Raw genomic sequence first — 20,880 nt, 5'->3', positions numbered from 1 at the left:
CTTAGGGAACCTGAGAGACCACTACAGTCAAGGAGATACTGATGGTCTTACATCTTTGCAGGACTGGCCTTTGATCGCCATTGCTCTGTTAGAAGGAGCCAGTACCTAAGAACAGGAAGTAATTATTCTAGTAAATTTGGCAGTGGCAGGAACAGCCCTAGATAGAATAGTCAAGCCATTTGGCTAGGAGATCATCCTTGTTGGAAAAGTCCACCTTTATCTCCTCAGCATGAGGCAACTCAATGGATAAAGGGCTCAAATCCCCATGATCTCTTCAACACTTTTGAGAAAGTAACAGTTATTAAACTGAAGGGAAGAATAATATCTTCTCCCAGTAAACTCTATTAGAGTTTATAATTCAAATAATGATTTAGGCTAATTGCAGAGACTAAGCAGATACTTGCTTATCCATAAAATCCTAAGTTAAAACCAGATTAAAAATAGAGGGAAAATATTGATAATAACCCCAAGAAAAAGAAATACAAAAAAGCAAAATGGATCTCTGAGGAGGCCTTACAAATAGCTGTGAAAAGAAGAGAAATGAAAAACAAAGGAGAAAAGGAAAGATATACCCATTTGAATGCAGAGTTCCAAAGAATAGCATGGAGAGATAAGAAAGCCTTCCTCAGCGATCAATGCAAAGAAATAGAGGAAAAATATAATGGGAAAGACTAGAGATCTCTTCAAGAAAATTAGAGACACCAAGGGAACATTTCATGCAAAGATGGGCTCAATAAAGGACAGAAATGGTATGGTCCTAACAGAAGCAGAAGATATTAAGAAGAGGTGGCAAGAATACACAGAAGAACTGTATAAAAAAGATCTTCACGACTCGGATAATCACAATGGTGTGATCACTCACACTTACCTAGAGCCAGACATCCTGGAATGTGAAGTCAAGTGGGCCTTAAGAACCATCACTACGAACAAAGCTAGTGGAGATGATGGAATTCCAGTTGAGCTATTTCAAATCCTGAAAGATGATGCTGTGAAAGTGCTGCACTCAATATGCCAGCAAATTTGGAAAACTCAGCAATGGCCACAGGACTGGAAAAGGTCAGTTTTCATCCCAATCCCAAGGAAAGGCAATGCCAAAGAATGCTCAAACTACCACACAGTTGCACTCATCTCACACACTAGCAAAGTACTGCTCAAAATTCTCCAAGCCCGGCTTCAGCAATACGTGAACCGTGAACTTCCAGATGTTCAATCTGCTTTTAGAAAAGGCAGAGGAACCAGAGATCAAATTGCCAACATCCACTGGATCATCGAAAAAGCAAGAGAGTTCCAGAAAAACATCTATTTCTGCTTTATTGACTATGCCAAAGCCTTTGACTATGTGGATCACAATAAACTGTGGGAAATTCTGAAAGAGATGGGAACACCAGACCACCTGACCTGCCTCTTGAGAAACCTATACGCAGGTCAGGAAGCAACAATGAGAACTGGACATGGAACAACAGACTGGTTACAAATAGGAAAAGGAGTACGTCAGGGCTGTATATTGTCACCCTGCTTATTTAACTTCTATGCAGAGTACATCATGAGAAATGCTGGGCTGAAAGAAGCACAAGCTGGAATCAAGATTGCCGGGAGAAATATCAATAACCCCAGATATGCAGATGACACCACCCTTATGGCCGAAAGTGAAGAAGAACTAAAGATCCTCTTGATGAAAGTGAAAGAGGAGAGTGAAAAAGTTGGCTTAAAGCTCAACATTCAGAAAAGTAAGATCAGGCATCTGGTCCTATTGGTTCATGGCAAATAGATGGAGAAACAGTGGCTGACTTTATTTTTGGGGGCTCCAAAATCACTGCCGATGGCTATTGCAGCCATGAAATTAAAAGATGCTTACACCTTGGAATGAAAGCTATGACCAACCTAGACAGCATATTGAAAAGCAGAGACATTACATTGTCAACAAAGGTCCATCTAGTTAAAGCTATGGTTTTTTTCAATACTTATGTACGGATGTGAGAGATGGACTATAAAGAAAGCTGAGCACTGAAGAATTGATGCTTTTGAACTGTGGTGTTGGAGAAGACTCTTGAGAGTCCCTTGGACTGCAAGGAGATCCAACCAGTCCATCTTAAAGGAGATGAGTCCTGGGTGTTCATTGAAAGGACTGATGCTGAAGCTGAAACTCCAATACTTTGGCCACCTGATGCAAAGAGCTGACCCATTTGAAAGGACCTTGATGCTGGGAAAGACTGAGGGCAGGAGGAGAAGGGTATGTCAGGGGATAAGATGGTTGGAGGGCATCACTGTCATTGGACATGAGTTTGGGTAAACTCTGGGAGTTGATGATGGACAGGGAGGCCTGGCATGCTGCAGTCCATGGGGTCACAAACAGTTGGACACAACTGAGAGACTGAAATGAACTGAAAATGGGAAATTCTTATAAAATATTTCTACCTTGCAATGTGATCTTACTTTAAGTAACATATTACAATTCAAAGACTTACTGCTTATATAGTCTTCACCTCACAGATTCCAAGAAGATGCTAGACTATCCCAGGGTCCTATAAAGAACTGTGGGTAAAACCATGTGCATGCGAGCTAAGTCACTTTAGTTGTGTCCAGCTCTTTGCAACCCTATGGACCATAGCCTTCCCGACTCCTCTGTCTATTGCATTTCCCAGGCAAGAATACCAGAGTGGGTTGCCATTTCCTTCTCTCCAGGGTATCTTCCTGACCCACGGAAAAAAAGCCACATCTCCTGCATTGGCAGGTGGGTTCTTTACCACTAGTGCCACCTGGGGAGCCCTGATGAATCCATAACCATTATTTAATGAACATTTACATTGTGCCCAGAGAAGGCAATGGCACCCCACTCTAGTATTCTTGCCCGGAAAATACCATGGACAGAGGAGCCTGGTGGGCTGCAGTCCATGGGGTTTCGAAGATTTGGACACAACTGAGCGACTTCACTTTCACTTTTCACTTTCATGCATTGGAGAAGGAAATGGCAACCCACTCCAGTGTTCTTGCCTGTAGAATCCCAGGGACGGGGGAGCCTGGTGGGCTGACATCTATGGAGTCGCACAGAGTTGGACACGACTGAAGTGACTTAGCAGCAGCAGTACCTTGTGCCAGCCTCCTTGTGTTATTAATTTATTCTTAACATTTAAGATTGGAGTTATTACACATACATGTGGGAAAAAAATCATGGCTTAGAAAGATTAAATCCTTTGTTGAAGTCATTTGACTGAAAGTGGGGGCTGCTGCTGCTGCTTAGTTGCTTCGACTGAAGCAACAGACTGTCCAACTCTGTGCAGCTCTATGGACTGAAGCCCTCCAGGTTCCTCTGTCCATGGAATTCTCTAGGCTAGAATACTGGAGTGGGTTGTTATGCCTTCCTCAATGGGCCAAGCCATGGATTGAACCTGGGTCTCCTGCATTGCAGGCAGGTTCTTTACTACTGAGCCACCAGGGAAGCCCCAATAAGAGGGGGGACCAGGATTTAAATCTCAGTCAGAATGAAACCAGACCAATGCTTTTTCCTTCATGGTCCACTTTCCAAGGAATCGATGTAGAAAGTTTATTTCCAGAATAAAACTGTAAGGGGAATTCTAGCCTTACAAAGTAAATGTAGATGTGGGTTTCTCCAATGTTGCAGCCTCCTAGAGATTCATAGAAGAGATGGGTGTTTACTTATGCTCTTCTACTATACTCATAAGAGGTATAAGTGTTTCATGCTGCACAGAAGAGAATCCAGATACTGATGCTGAGTCAAATGCCTTCTTGAAGTTCTCACAGAGTACCTGAGATGTGCTAGACTCTAGAATTGGCAGGATTCCTTTTACAGTTGTAAGTTTAGAGACATCCTCATATTTTCTCCATAGCTGTGGAACACTTAGTCTTTCCCAGGGGAACTAGAGTTTGCATGGATATACATTTTAACATTTTACTGAGCAACACAGTAAAACGCAATTCAAAGAATTAACTAAACTTCTACTGACATCTTCGTTTTAATTAATATAAGAAACATCTCCAAATCGAGTATTTAAAGTACTTTAGATCTTGGAAGCTCAAAGTCTGAAATGATAAGATAATTCTATAAAAAAAAAACAAACAAACATAGAAATAAGGGGGTGGGATAAACAAATACAAGAATTAAAAACTTGGATGCCTCTGGGACTTTACAGAGAGACTAGACCACAAGGAACTTGCCAAATAATGTATTATGAATGTGTGTATGTTTAGTTGCTAAGTCATATCCAACACTTTTGCAGCCCCATGGACTGTAGCCTGCCAGGCTCCTCTGTCAATGGGATTCTCCAGGCAAGAGTAGTGAAATGGATTGCCATTTCCTCCTCCAGAGGTTGAACCCGTGTCTCTTGATTGGCAAGTGGATTCTTTACCACTGAGCCACCTGATAATTGTGAACTAACATCCATGCAGAGTGCATCGTGCAAAATGCCGAGCTGAATGAATCAAAAGCTGGACTTGAGATTTCAAAGAGAAATATCAACAACCTCAGATATGCAGATGATACCATTCTAATGGCAGAAACAGAAGAGGAACTAAAGAGCCTCTTGATGAGGGTGAAAGAGGAGAGTGAAAAAGCTTGCTTAAACTCAACATTCAAAAAACTAAAATCATGGCATCTGCTCCCTTCATGGCATCACTTCATGGCAAATAGATGGGGAAAAAGTGGAAACAGTGACAGATTTTATTTTCTCAGGCTCCAAAATCACTGCAAATGGTGACTGCAGCTGTGAAATTAAAAGACACTTGCTCCTTGGAAGGAAAGCTGTAAAAACTTAGACAAGTCATATATGGATGTGAGAGTTGTACCATAAAGAAGGCTGAGTGCTGAAGAATTGATGCTTTTGTGCTGTGGTGCTGGGGAAGAGTCTTGAGAGACCCTTGGGCTGCAAGAAGATCAAACCAGTCAACCCTAAAGGAAATCAACCCTGAATATACATTGGAAGGACTGATGTTGAAGCCAAACCTCCCAATACTTTGGCCACCTGATGTGAAGAGCTGGCTAATTGGAAAAGACCCTGACACCGGGAAAGATTGAGGGCAAGGGGAGAAGGAAGTGACAGAGGATGAGATGGTCAGATAGCATCACTGACTATCTCCATACCACCATATAGTTCTATACCACCATTGGACTTCCCTGGTGGCTCATTGGTGAAAATCCGCCTTCAGTACAGGAGTCGCAGAAGACATGGGTTCAATCCCTGGGTTGGGAAAATCCCCTGGAGGAGGGTATGGCAACCCACTTCAGTATCCTTGCCTGAAGAATCTCATGGACTAAGGAGCCTAGTGGGCTACAGTCCATAGGGTTGCAAAAGAGTTGGACCTGAATGAAGTGACTTAGCACCACATACATATCACCATTAACACATTGACTTATTACCATAGTTTTATATTGTCATGAAGTTTAGTACTGTAACTCCTAATTTTGCTTTTCTTTTCCTAAATATTTTGACTAAAGTTTTACCTGTCTATATAATTGTTAGAAGAAAGTTGGTAGTTCCTAGACAACTTTTGGGTATTTGATTTGAATTCCATTAATCTTTACAATAATCTGGGGGATAATTTTTACTGTAATAATTGACACATCCAATTTATGAATATTATATATTTCTTCATTTATTTAGGTCTTCTTTAATTTTTCTCAGTAATTTTATGTACATTCTTCAATTTATCACTCTGTATCTGTAATAATGCATCTCTTTCATTCCTGATATATTTTGTGTTTTCTGTATTCTTGATCAGTCTATATAGTGGATTATCAATTTTATTGACCTTTTAAAAGACCAGCTTTTAGTTTAGTTTAGCTCTGGGTCAGAATCTGAAGCTAGACTTTTAATTATTGACAAAACATCTTGTATTGATCCTCCATATCCATTTCTGTGGGGCAAAACAATGAAGGCAAATGTTGCTTTTGCATACAATGCACAAGAGAGGAACTCTGAAATTTTGGCTTTGGGAGGTTATATGAGGCAGATGACATATCTGTTCCTCCTCCTTCCCAGAAGAGAGAATGAGAAAAAGAGGGAGGGAAGGAGAGAGAGAGAGACAAGGAATGAAAGAGGGACAGAGAGAGAGAGAGAGAGAGACTTTAACCTGTAAAACAAAGAAATTTTCTCTGAGGGTAGGGGGAAAGGCTCTAAGATTTTATTGTTCTTTGGAATGTAAACAAATGTCTGTAGGGGAGATATCTCAGAAAAAGAAATAAAAGGAATCCAGATTGGGAAAAGAAGAAGTAAAACTCTCACTGTTTGTAGATGACATGATCCTCTACATAGAAAACCCAAAGGACTCCACCAGAAAATTTACTAGAGCTAATCAATGAATACAGTAAAGTTGTAGGATATAAAATTAACACACTAACAATGAGAAAACAGAAAGAGAAATTAAGGAAATAATTCCGTTCACCAATGCAATGAAAAGAATAAAATACTTTAGAATATATCTACCTAAAGAAACAAAAAACCTATATATAGAAAACTATAAAACACTGATGAAAGAAATCAAAGAGGACACAAATAGATGGAGAAGTATACCATGTTCGTGGATCAGAAGAATCAATATAGTGAAAATGAGTATACTACCCAAAGCAATCTATAGATTCAATGTAATTCCTATCAGGCTACCAACAGTATTTTTTCAGAGAATTAGAATAAATAATTTCAAATTTTGTATGGAATTACAAAAAACAGCTTTGGCTATTGCTTTGAATAGCCAAACCAATCTTGAGAAAGAAGAATGGAACTGCAGGAATCAATCTGCCTGACTTCAGGCTATACTACAAAGCTGCAGTCATCAAGACAGTATGGTACTGGCACAAAGACACAAACATAGATCAGTGGAACAAAATAGAAAGCCCAGAGATAAATCCATGCACCTATGGACACCTTATCTTTGACAAAGGAGGCAAGAATATACAATGGAAAAAAGACAATCTCTTTAACAAGCGATGCTGGGAAAACTGGTCAACCACTTGTGAAAGAATGAAACTAGAACACTTTCTAACACCATACACAAAAATAAACTCAAAATGGATTGAAGATCTAAATGTAAGACCAGAAACTATAAAACTCCTAGAGGAAAACATAGACAAAACACTCTCTGACATAAATCATAGCAGGATTCTCTGTGACCCACCTCCCAGAGTAATGGAAATAAAAGCAAAAATATACAAATGGGACCTAATTAAACTTAAAAGCTTTTGCACAACAAAGGAAACTATAAGCAAGGTGAAAAGACAGCCTTCAGAATGGGAGAAAATAATAGCAAATGAAGCAACTGACAAAGAATTAATCTCAAAAATATACAAGCAACTCCTGCATCTCAATTCCAGAAAAAGAAGCGACCCAATCAAAAAATGGGCCAATGAACTGAACAGACATTTCTCCAAAGAAGACATACAAATGGCTAACAAACACATGAAAAGATGCTCAACATCACGCATTATCATAAAAATGCAAATCAAAATCACAGTGAGGTACCATCTCATGACAGTCAGAATGGCTGCTATTACAAAGTCTACAAGCAATAAATGCTGGAGAGGGTGTGGGGAAAAGAGAACCCTCTTTCACTGTTAGCGGGAATGCAAACTAGTATAGCCACTATGGAGAACAGTGTGAAGATTCCTTAAAAAACTGAAAATAGAACTGCCATACAACACAGCAATCCCACTGCTGGGCATAGACACCAAGGAAACCATAATTGAAAGAGATCTGTGTACCCCAGTGTTCATTGCAGCACTGTTTATAATAGCCAGGACATGGAAATAACCTAGATGTACATCGGCAAATGAATGGATAAGAAAGCTGTGGTACATATACACAATGGAATATTCAGTTAATTTCAGTCCAGTCACTCAGTCGTGTCCGACTCTTGCGACCCCGTGAATCTCAGCAAGCCAGGCCTCCCTGTCCATCACCAACTCCCAGAGTTCACTCAGACTCACGTCCATTGAGTCAGTGATGCCATCCAGCCATCTCATCTTCTGTCGTCTCCTTCTCCTCCTGCCCCCAATCCCTCCCAGCATCAGAGTCTTTTCCAATGAGTCAACTCTTCACATGAGGTGGCCAAAGTACTGGAGTTTCAGCTTTAGCATCATTCCTTCCAAAGAACACCCAGGGCTGATCTCCTTTAGAATGGACTGGTTGGATTTCCTTGCAGTTCAAGGGACTTTCAGAAATCTTCTCCAACACCACAGTTCAAAAGCATTGATTCTTCGGTACTCAGCTTTGTTTACAGTCCAACTCTCACATCCATACATGACCGCTAGAAAAGTCATAGCCTTGACTAGACAGACCTTGGTTGGCAAAGTAATGTCTCTGCTTTTGAATATGCTATCTAGGCTGGTCATAACTTTTCTTCCAAGGAGTAAGTGTCTTTTAATTTCATGGCTGCAGTCACCATCTGCAGTGATTTTGGAGTCTAAAAAAATAAAGTCTGACACTGTTTCCACTGTTTCCCCATCTATTTCCCATGAAGTGATGGGACCATTGCCATGATCTTTGTTTTCTGAATGTTGAGCTTTAAGCCAACTTTTTCACTCTCCTCTTTCACTTTCATCAAGAGGCTTTCTAGTTCCTCTTCAATTTCTGCCATAAGGGTGGTATCATCTGCATATCTGGGATTATTGATATTTCTCCCAGCAATCTTGATTGCAGCTTGTGCTTCTTCCAGCCCAGCATTTCTCATGATGTACTCTGCATAGAAGTTAAATAAGCAGGGTGACAATATACAGCCCTGACGTACTCCTTTTCCTATTTGTAACCAGTCTGTTGTTCCATGTCCAGTTCTCATTGTTGTTTCCTGAGCTGCATATAGGTTTCTCAAGAGGCAGGTCAGGTGGTCTGGTGTTCCCATCTCTTTCAGAGTTTTCCACAGTTTATTGTGATCCACATAGTCAAAGGCTTTGGCATAGTCAATAAAGCAGAAATAGATGTTTTTCTGGAACTCTCTTGCTTTTTCGATGATCCAGTGGATGTTGGCAATTTGATCTCTGGTTCCTCTGCCTTTTCTAAAAGCAGATTGAACATATGGAAGTTCACAGTTCACATATTGGTGAAGCCTGGCTTGCATTTGAATCAGTTCTAATAAAGTGGATGAAACTGGAGCCTATTATACAGAGCGAAGTAAGTCAGGGAAAAAAAAAAAACACCAATACAGTATATTAATGCATATATATGGAATTTAGACAGAGAAGGCCATGGCAACCCACTCCAGTACTCTTCCTTGGCAAATCCCATGGACGGAGGAGCCTGGTAGGTTGCAGTCCATGGGGTCGCAAAGAGTTAGACACAACTGAGGGACTTCCCTTTCACTTTTCACTTTCATGCATTGGAGAATGAAATGGCAACCCACTCCAGTGTTCTTGCCTGGAGAATCCCAGGGACAGAGGAGTCTGGTGGGCTGCCATCTATGAGGTCACACAGAGTCGGACACAACTGAAGCGATTTAGTAGCAGCAGCAAGCAGCTTGGAATTTAGAAAGATGGTAACAATGACCCTATATATGAGACAGCAAAAGAGACACAGACATAAAGAACAGACTGTTGGACTCTGTGGGAGAAGGCGAGGGTGGGATGATTTGAGAGAATAGAATTGAAACATGTATATTATCATATGTGAAATAGATCGCCAGTCCAGGTTCGATGCATGAGACAGGGTCCTCAGGGCTGGTGCACTGGAATGACACTGAGGGATGGGATGGGGAGGGAGGTGGGATGGAGGGTTAGGATGGGGAACAATGTACACCCATGGCTGATTCACATGAATGTATGGCAAAAACCACAACAATATTGTTAAGTAATTAGCCTCCAATTAAAAATTTTTAAAAATAAACCTTGTAGGAATTCTTTCTCTTAGAGTTGCTATTCAGTCATCTTTTAAACCTGGTGTTAGCTCTCTTTGCTCACAAAGTCCTGAGTGTACATATATTGGAAAATAGTCCTAGTCATTTTCCAACACCTTCCCTCTACTTGCTTTGTTTTATTTTTCTTTTTCTAGCTTAAGGAAGAAGCTTAGATAATTATTTTTAAAACTTTTAACAAAATATGTGAAACTATAGATATTGCCTTAAGCACTATCCTAGATATAAATGTTGTTGTCTTTTCATTATTATTCAGTTCAAAGTATTATCTAATATCTCTTAATATTTGTCAAAAGGTTGTTTAAAACTGTGTTGTTTAATCTTTCAAATATTCAAGAATTTTCCAGTATCCTGTTGTATTCCTTTCTGGTGTAGTTCAGTTTTGGTCAAGAATATAATGTGTATGATTTCAGTAGTTACAAATTTATTGAAATTTGGTTTGTAGCCCAACATATGTTTTTTATAGTTAAAGTTCAATGAATACTTGAAAGTAATGTGTAGTCTTAGTAGTTAGGTGGAGCATTATGTAAACGTCATTGAGGTCAAACTGATAGTGTAGTTCAAATCTATATCAATTTTCTGTCTGCTAATTCTATGAATCACTGAGAGAGGAGTATTGAAATCATTAACAATAATTGGGCTTTGTTTATTTCTTCTTGCAGTTTATCCTTTTTTTTTTTTAAAGCTTCTCTTTATGTCTTTTGAATTTCTCATTTTAAATGGATTTGGATTTGCAATATTAAGTCCCAAATTCTTTATGTAGACTCTTTCATTATTCTGAAATCTGTTTTTTCTCCCCCACTGGGAATAGTCTCTTTCAAGTTTATTTTATAGACATCATGAAAAGAAATCTAAATTTCAGTCAGTATTAGTCATTTCAGTCCCTCAGTCACGTCTGACTCTTTGCAATCCCATGAACTGCAGCATGCCAGGCCTCTCTGTCCATCACCAACTCCTGGAGTTTACCCAAACTCGTGTCCATTGAGTCAGTGATGCCCTCCAACCATCTCATCCCCTGTCATTCCCTTCTCCTCCTGCCCTCAATCTTTCCGAGCATCAGGGTCCTTTCAAATGGGTCAGCTCTTTGCATCAGGTGGCCAAAGTATTGGAGTTTCAGCTTCAGCATCAGTCCTTCCAGTGAATACCCAGGACTGATCTCCGTTAAGATGGACTGGTTGGATCTCCTTGCAGTCCAAGGGACTCTCAAGAGTCTTCTCCAACACCGTTGTTCAAAAGCATCAATTCTTTGGCACTCAGCATTCTTTATAGTCCAACTCTCACATCCATACATGACCACAGGAAAAATTACAGCTTTGACTAGACAGACCTTTATTGGCAAAGTAATATCTCTGCCTTTTATTTTGCTGTCTAGGTTGGTCACAACTTTTCTTCCAAGGAGTAAGTGTCTTAGTTTCATGGCTGTAATCGCCATCTGCAGTGATTTTTGAAGCCCTGTAAAATAAAGTCTGCCACTGTTTCTCCATCTATTTGCCATGAAGCAATGGGACCATTGCCATGATCCTAGTTTTCTGAATGTTGAGTTTTAACCCAACTTTTCCACTCTCCTCTTTCACTTTCATCAAGAGGCTCTTTAGTTCTTCTTCACTTTCGGCCATAAGGGTGGTGTCATCCACATATCTGAGGTTATTGATATTTCTTCCAGCAATCTTGATTCCAGCTTGTGCTTCTTCCAGCTCAGCATTTCTAATGATGTACTCTGCATGTAAGTTAAATAAGCAGAGTGACAATATACAGCCTTGACGTACTCCTTTCCCCTTTGGAACCAGTCTGTTGTTCCATGTCCAGTTCTAACTGTTGCCTCATGACCTGTATACAGGTGTCTCAAGAGGCATGTCAGGTCGTCTGGTATTCCTATGTCTTTCAGAATTTTCCAGAGATTTTAAAAATATTATTCACAGATGTTAGTATAGATATTCCAGTTTTCTTCTGTTTGGATAGTATATCTTTGTCAGTGCTTTTGAAAAAAAATTGCTTTTAACATATGTATATCTCTGTATTTCAAGTAACATTTTAATAGATGGAATATAATCCAGTCTTGTTACATTATCCAAAAGGACAATCTATGCCTTTTAATTGGAGTAATATAATTACTCATATTTAATGCAGTTATGGTGCTCTTGAGTTCAAATCTGTCCTTTTGCTTTTATCTTTTGTCATTTTCTTGTTCCTTTTGACCCTTTTTCCTTCTCTCATCCAAGTACTAATGAAAGTTGGTCCTGCTGTCTTCTGAGGTCAAAAGAAATGGCTGTAGATGTTTTTTCCTTCTTTTTTTTTAAACTAATTTAATTTTTTAAAGTATTTTTTTAGTATTTCATTTTATTTTTATTACTTAGACTTATTAGCTATATCTCTGTGCTTTATATTTTTATTAGATATTCTAGAGTTTTCAGTATATATTTTTAACCTATCACAATCTAGCTCAGTAGTTGACAAATATTTTTCAATTAAGGGCCAAGTAGCAATATTTTAGCTTCATGGGCCACATAAGATCTCTGTTGTATATTCTGTTTGTTACCCTTTCAAAATACAAGAAAGAAATGTTTAGCTTGTGGGCCTCAGAAAAGCAGGACACAAACCAGATTTGGCCTATGGATCATAGTTGCCTTAGCTTTGCTCTTTACACCATATCACACAAAATGTAAGGAACTTACAGCAGTAGAGTGCTATTTACCCTTCATCCTTGATGCTATTTTTGTCATATTTATCCTCCTGCATTTAAGCCCTACTCTTTGTTGTTATAAATTTAAATAGTCAACTGTCTTTGAAAGAAAATTTAAAAGTAAAAAGATATTTTATATTTATCTATTATTTCAGGTATTTTATCCAAGTATACATCTGGTATACCTTCAGCTTGAGGAATTTTTTTTTTAACATTTGACATTTAATATTTTTAACATTTCTTCTTGTGTTACTCAGCTGGGTATGAATTCTCCAGGCTTTGCTTGTCTGAAAAAGTGTTTATTTAACCTCCAATTTTGAAACAAATATTCACTTAATATAGAATTATTTGTTGATTTTGCTTTCTTTTACTGCTTTAAATATGTCAGTTTATTGACTTTGTCTTGTATTTTTCATGATGAGAAGTCTGTAGTCGTTTTTATGTTTATTTTTCAATATGTATAAAATGTTATTTTTCTCTCTTCTTACCTTAAATTTTTTTTTAATTGTTGACTTTAAACAATTTATTATAGTGGTTCCTGGTGTGGTTTTCTTTGTGCTACTAAGTTATCAAGTCTGAAATATTTTGGTTGTTATTTCTTCCTGTTTTGTTTGTTTGTTTGTTTTTGTTATTCTGTCCTTATAAAATTTTTCCCCCAGTCTTTGACCTCAAGTAGTACATACATTGGTTCATTTATTGTTGTCTCACAGGCGACTTGGGATCCAAAATATTTTTTCAATCTTTTTTTAAATCTGTATACTTCAGTTTAAATATATTTACTGATATGTCAAATTCATTTTTTTTTCTGATGGGTTTACTATGTTGTTAAGCCTACATAGTGATTTTTTCATTTTTTTATTTCAAATGTTATATTTTTAAGCTTTAGAAGTTTTATTTGTTATTTAAAATATATTATTTTTTTATTCATGAAGTTTGTGCATTCCTTTAAATCACTGAACATATTTGTGAAAACTGATTTAAAGTTTTCCCTCTGTTATTTCTGGCTCTCCTTTATTAATTGATTTTCTCTTGGTTATGCTTTAAATTTTGTTACTTTTCAGGTAGTGATATTTGTATTATATATAGCAACATAGTTGTATTTCATTGGATGCTAGATATTACGAATCATACATTGCTGACTATTTTGGATTTTATTTTTATTTAAAGTGCTTTAAAGTTTTGGGGCATGGAGTCAAGTTACTTGCAAGTAGTCTTCATGCAAGGAATCATGCATCCAAGGAATCATCATGATTCCTTCAAAGCCTTTTTGTTTGTTTTAGGCTTTATTAGGACAGATCTAAAATTGCCTTACTCTATTTGGCAAATAGATGAGGAAACAATGGAAACAGTTATAGACTTAATCTTCTTGGGCTCCAAAATCACTGCAGATGGTGACTGCAGACATGAAATTAAAATATGCTTGCTCCTCGGAAGAAAAACTATGACAAACCTAGACAGCATATTAAAAAGCAGAGCCATTACTTTGCCAACAAAGTGAAAGTTGCTCAAGTAAAAGTTGCTCTGTTTTGTCTGACTTTTTGTGACCCTTCGCTTTCACTTTTCACTTTCATGCATTGGAGAAGGAAATGGCAACCCACTGCAGTGTTCTTGCCTGGAGAATCCCAGGGACGGGGGAGCCTCGTGGACTGCCATCTGTGGGGTCGCACAGAGTCGGACATGACTGAAGCGACTTAGCAGCAGCAGCAGCATGGACAGTACAGTCCATGGAATTCTCCAGGCCAGAACACTGGAGTGGGTAGTCTTTCCCTTCTCCAGGGGATTTTCCCAATCCAGGGATCGAACTCAGGTCTCCTGCATTGCAGGCAGATTCTTTACCAGCTGAGCCACAAGATAAGCCCTTTCCGACAAAAGTCCATCTAATTCAAAGCTATGTTTTTTTCCACTAGTCTTGTATGGATGTGAAAAGCTGTGCACCAAAGAATTGACGCTTTTGAACTGTGGTGTTGGAGAAGACTCTTGAGAGTCCCTTGGACTGCAAGGAGATCATACCAGTCCACTCCAAAGGAAATCAATCCTGAATGTTCATTGGAAGGACTGATGCTGAAGCTCTAATACTTTGGCCACCTAATGAGAAAAACTGTCTCATTAGAAAAGACCCTGCTGCTGGAAAGGATTGAAGGCAGGAGGAGAAAGGGACGACAGAGGATGAAATGGTTGGATGGCATCATCAACTCGATTGTCATGAGTTTGAGTAGGCTCCGGAAGTTGATGATGGACAGGGAAGCCTGGCATGCTACACTCCATGGGGTCACAAAGAGTTGGATACAACTGAGCGACTTACCTGAACTGAACTAGGGTTTGTTTAACCTTTCTTCTAATGTGGTCCTCATGAAATCTCTGTTGAATACCTCAAGTATTCAACAAGATCTTCTACCACAGCCAGTGAAAACTTGTATGTATGCCTGCCCCTTATGAGCTTTGGAAATTGTTCGGTTTACACCTCTCAGATAGTTTATCTTTGTCAAGCCTCACAGAATTTTACCTGGAGTATATACAGGTTAGTATTAATCTAAGATTCAGCCCAAGAATCTTGGGAGTCCTTGGGTAGATTCCAGATGTCTTTAGTCCCTCTTCTCCAGTACTTACCCTGCAAATTCTAGCTTCTTTGTTCTCCATGGACTGTAATTTGACCCTTTGATTCTGTGAGCCTGGGTTCTCTTCTACCCTGAAAACTAAGTTGATCATAGGCTTCATCCCATTTGTCTCTCTGTTAGAGACCACATTCCAGTCTTCGCTGTCATTCAGTGGTTGAAAACAGTTGTTTCATATAGTGAGTCTAGTTTTCTAATCATCTAGCTGTTTTTAGTGGAAAGCAAATCCATACCATTTATTCTTTGATGGGTGGAAGTGTAACTGCTTTCCCTGAATATTGAAGAATCTTATTTATATAGCAACTTCTGTTTCATGAACAGGAGTGCAAAAATTCAAAGGAAACTCAGTAAGAAATAAAAAAAAGAAAAATTGAAGAAATTGAATCATCAGGAAATCATTCCATTGTGATTAAATCCAGGTCAAGTGAAGGCAACTCTAGGGAATGTGTTTTGTGAGTATTGCCAATTAATTGTTTTTAAAGGCACCCATTAATTGTTTTTAAAGGAGTATTTATCTGTACAGTAGTGGTGCCAAGGAAGAGCAACTATTTCTATTTGGGGAGGGATGAGAGAGAGATTTATAGAGGGAAAGAAAGATATTTGAGCAGAATCTTGAAGAATAAAAAAAGAAGAGTTAAATGAGGTGGTTGTAGGGGCAGAAGAACTTTGTAGAAAGACATACAGATATAAAATGGAATGGCTTGTGCCTGTGAGTATGAAGAGTAATGATATGTAGGTGTAAGCAAGGAGAAACTTAATTTCATGATATAATGATATGTTTAGACTTTATCCAGAAGTTGGAAGGAGGGCTTTAAGGGGCGAGATGATGTGTTTACAAAAGCAGGATACAGAACTTTCTTTTGGCAGTGTCAGAGAGCCATTAGAGTATTGGTAGGAGTCAGGGCAGTTCTTTTGCAGTTTTTCTCAAATTGCAGATAGCAACCCATCAGTGAGGACATAAAATCAATTTTTGCCCCTATAAATCAAATATAAAACATTAATATGCATTCAATATTAAGAGGAGTGGCTTTTTAGAAACTTTTATTCCACCTATATATTTACTTTTAATTATGTATATGTATAATGAGTCATAATGTAAATATGTTTCTTCATGGTGATGAGAAAGAAAGTTTGAAAACCCAGTGCTTTAGAAGACTCTAAAACTCGCCTAGGTAAAAGACTGTGAATATTTAGCCAAGGCATTAACAAATGGAAAGAGACAGGAATAACAATGAAAATGTAGAGCTAACAGAATTTAGAGTTTAGGAAGATATGTGGCCTGAAGGTAACAAAGAATACAGGGTGACATCTTTTGTGTCTAACTTACATAACTGGTTGTTTGATGATAATTTTATCTAAGGGGAAGTAAAAGTTGTGGAAGAAGCAATATCACCTGAGACAAAGAAAAACCAGAGGGACACAAAGGATGCTTAGAAAAGAATATAAAACTTGTGTAAATCTTATTCAACATAAAAAGTCATCGCTATACCTACTCTCATCTATTCTGCCCTTGGAGATGAGAAATTACAAAAAAATTACAAAAGTACAACAGCAGAGTAATCTAACAGCATATACACCAAGTAGAGCAACAACCTTAATGAAATCAGACATCTTCTTCTCAGTATATCATTTAAATTTTATCTTAAAGAGAAAAATATTTGATGAAGTAAAGCCCATTGGATGATTTTGACAAAATATAGAAATATAGGAAGATAGAAGAACTTCACATTGTATGTAATACATGAGAGCTTAAGCCCTTGATGACATTTATCTTTACTTGTGAGAGGAGATTTAATAAAGTAATTTATTAGATCCCTTTTCACTCATGAAAAGAAATGTCATAAAAGACCTATTTTTTCATAAATTGTTTATATATTGAATATTAATCCTTATGTTCCTAGCTCGGTATGGTATGTTAAATTTTCAGTGGTCCCATTTTAGAGCTAAACAAATGTAAATGCCAAAAAATGTTTAAATTTTGGGGACAGAAGAACTTCAAGACTGATAGGTGCTTTTGCTTTTGCATTCCTCAATTTTAGTTCTTATTTATTTTCAAAAAGAACCAACCTTAGGAAATAAGCCAAACATCATTCGAGCTGGTTAAATTATGATGCTGAGTTTGATGTCTCTTCAGATAATGAGACTACATTTTCCATTGACCAATTCTACTTCCCAACCACATTTTTCTCAGAGAAAAAGTGATGAGTGTTTGATGGAATGCAAATTTCCCTATTGTTAGAAAAATTCATATTCCATTGTGTGTAAGGTAGCAACTTTATTCTGAAATAGAAAATTCCAACTATTTAAAAGCTAAGTATTTAAAAAATACATAAAGTTTAGATCAAACATTCACAAAAATCTAGGAAGATAGAAAATCAAATGTAAGTTAATTTAAGCTCAATTTATTATCTTTAAAGTCAGTGGTAACAACACCAGATTGAATGCAAACATTCAAGTTTTGTGCCATTTTGGTTAGATATTTTAGTTGCTCCTAAAACACTGACTGTTTTTCACCTTTGCCTTTCAGGCTTATCTGCACTTAGGAAGGCAACTGTCTTGTCCAATAAATTTTCAGGTACATCTTCAGTTGCCTGAGACATGGGCAAAATGATGTAATGCAAAGCAAATATGAAATGACTTTGGAAATTGACACAAATTCTTACAATTGACACAAAGTGACAGGTCTTTTCGAAGGAAAACTCTCCTGACATTGGATTGGGTTATCGTCCTCAAAGCAGGGCTTCAGTTCCAGTAACATAGGTAGATGGAAATAAATTTGTGGGAAATGGACAAAAGAACTGACATATTTTGATAAATGGCCATAGTAATAGGTCTATAATGAGCATGTTTTTATTTTTTAATTAAAACTCTAATTCAACAACTTCATACTTATTTATTAAATTGAGAGTTAGTAAACCCATGATTTTTTCTTTATGTGCTTTGTAAAATGCATTACCTTTCTTTGGCTGTTGATTGGGTAGTATTTCTAAGGGAAAATTATATTAGAAGTGACGGTATCACGTACAGCAAATTGTATTAGAAAAATATATCAAGATAGAAGAAACAAAAGGTCTAAGTTAGTAAATTTAGAGAAGTGTTATGCATTGGAGGAAGCTTCTCAAGAGACAATTAAAACATGGAGAGTAAGTAAGTAGAATGGTAGATTTTGTTTTGCTTTTAATCATGGAAGTTTAAATCACATTTGAAGTTTGATCATGTAAAATGTTAGGTCATGTCAATTCACAGAATCTTTGAAATTTTCTTGTTTCCCCAAAAGTTTGAGAGAAATTGTTCAGATCGATAGACTTGAAAAGGTTTTGCAAGTTACATATCAAGAGACACGTATCTATTGAGCCAGAGATGGTAATTAACAGAAGAGCCTATGTTGACAGGGGCAACAATCCAGACAGAGGTGGAGGTTGCAAAGAGAGCATGGGAAAACCCAGTTGCCCTGGCCCTGAAACTGGAATATGTGAGTCCCTGGGAGCTCAGATCTTCCAGGAAAGAAACAAGAAGAAAAATATGGGTAGTGGAGAGAAAAATAATTTTCCTGAATACATATTCCAGAGACCCTAAGTCTGACCTATAGGAGCACATGTTCCCCTATATTGCCAGGTTTTAAGCATCAGGGGACTTGAGAGAGAAATGAATTTCAGTGAGGGAAGACTAAAGTTACATTTCTTACATTCCTGAGCTGTGGATGTGAAAAAAATCACTATATATATAAAGCAGGTACATTAAAAGTCAAATGAAAGTGTTCATGAAACATATATCTTCAATAAATCTCCAAATATAAATAGGATTGTCTGTATTATCTGAGCAATATTTAACAACAAACAGAATAAATAATCCCTCATGACAATTATAAAGCGCATAACTTCAAACTAGTTCTTGGGTCAAGTACAAAGAGTGCCCATAGCAGTGGGCAGATTTTCCAATCAAATTTCAAAATACATTACAAAACTGCAGTAACTTAACAGAGTGATATTGGTTCAAAAATACTTTGATTGTGTAGAAGAGAATACAAAGCCCCAAAACTGATTCAAGAATGTGTATGCAGAATTTTACAAATTATAGGGTGGTATTGGATATAGTGGGGGGGGAAGTGATTGTTGAATGCATATCTTTGCTATAATTATTTGGATATTTGGAGAAAACTTAGATGACCATCTACCTCTAAATTTAAAACACATTAATGTATCAGGAGCTATATAAGTGACTTTTAATAATCCTGGGACAGGGAGACCATTTTAATTATTATATCAAAGAAAAACAGAATAGTTTAAAATAATACATTTCTGCTTATATTTAATTATATTTATTTTCTTATTGCATTATCTAAAACTTCCAGGGCAATGTAGAATACTGAATTGATAGCAAAATCTTATCTTTTCTGACACATAGTAGTTCTTTGAGTCTTAACAATAGGCATTATATTCTTTGCAGTATTAGATAGTCATTATTATTCTAAAGAGAATTCCTTTCACTTCAGACTATTTACTTGTTTTAAAATCAAATCAGATGTCTTTGTTGACTTTTATAAAATGCTTTTTCATAGCATCTAAGATGATAATATAATAAATTATATTAGCAGATCTATTTTTATTGATCTATCTTTGCATTTATAGAATAAAAATTTACTTTGTCATGGCTTATTATTTCTTAATACACTTCTGGATTCAATTTACTATTATCTTGCCTGGAATGTTTACTTCTATATCATTACAAGACTTTGATTTGTAGTGTTTAGTTGTGTTTGTGGGTAGGTACAGGCTATCTTGATCAGGCTTTGCTCTTAGGATTGAGCTAGTCTCATAAAATATGATTTTGCTTCTCTTCTTCCCTTCCTGTCTCTCAGAAAAGACAGATTTCAGTGACATAAAATATTTAACTCTAAAAACACCTTCTCCACAGTACTCTTACACTCAAGGAAACCGAGAGATAGACAAATCAAATAGCATGATTTGTATGTTAAACTGGCACAACTGGGTGAATATAATCAAATTCTCTTTATTTTTCTTTCCCAGCACCCCTTCTAAATATGAACTATAGGGCAAATTTTCTCCTACGGCTGCATGAAAATTCTGGGGATGCCATGATTTTGTAGTCATTTTTAGATAATAATAAGATCTATACTTCCTCTAACTCACAAAACAATCTCAGTTTGATGTAAGAACACCCAGTTCCAAACTTGATTGAGAATTAAATCTTTCCCATTCTCTCAGTTGGGGAGGATTTCAAGTAGGCAATGACACCTGGTAAATGGGTACAGCCATTATTTTCTCTCGTTTTCTGCTTCTCCTTCAGCTTACAAAGTGGTTCTGGGTCTTCCAAAGACAGTATGCAGAGAGGAAGACAATGAAAGAAGGCACACGACGTACGCTAGTAGTATGTAAGATTGCTGCACATGCTCTGATTCTTGGTACTCTATAAAGATGACTTTCTTGTCTGAGAATTCCTGTTGATTCCTCAGAAGCTGCCTTTGCTAGGCCTTCCAAACAGCAGCCTTTCCTCTAGTACCTAATTTTCCCATGAGCCTATCCATACTGAGTTCCAAATAGCACTCCTGGGCAGAAGTGAAGTGCTCCTTGTCAGTTCTTAGGGTGTTTTGGGCCAAGGAATGAGAAACCCCAAGGAATGAGAAACTCTCACACATTTTGTGCTTGTTATGAGTAGGGGAGCATTTATACCCCCATAGTGTTCTTGCCTGGAGAATCCCAGGGGTGGCGGAGCCTGGTG

Source organism: Capricornis sumatraensis, chromosome 3 (genome assembly GCF_032405125.1).
Source record: "Capricornis sumatraensis isolate serow.1 chromosome 3, serow.2, whole genome shotgun sequence".
Lineage (NCBI taxonomy): Eukaryota > Metazoa > Chordata > Mammalia > Artiodactyla > Bovidae > Capricornis > Capricornis sumatraensis.
This window is presented reverse-complemented; position numbering follows the sequence as displayed.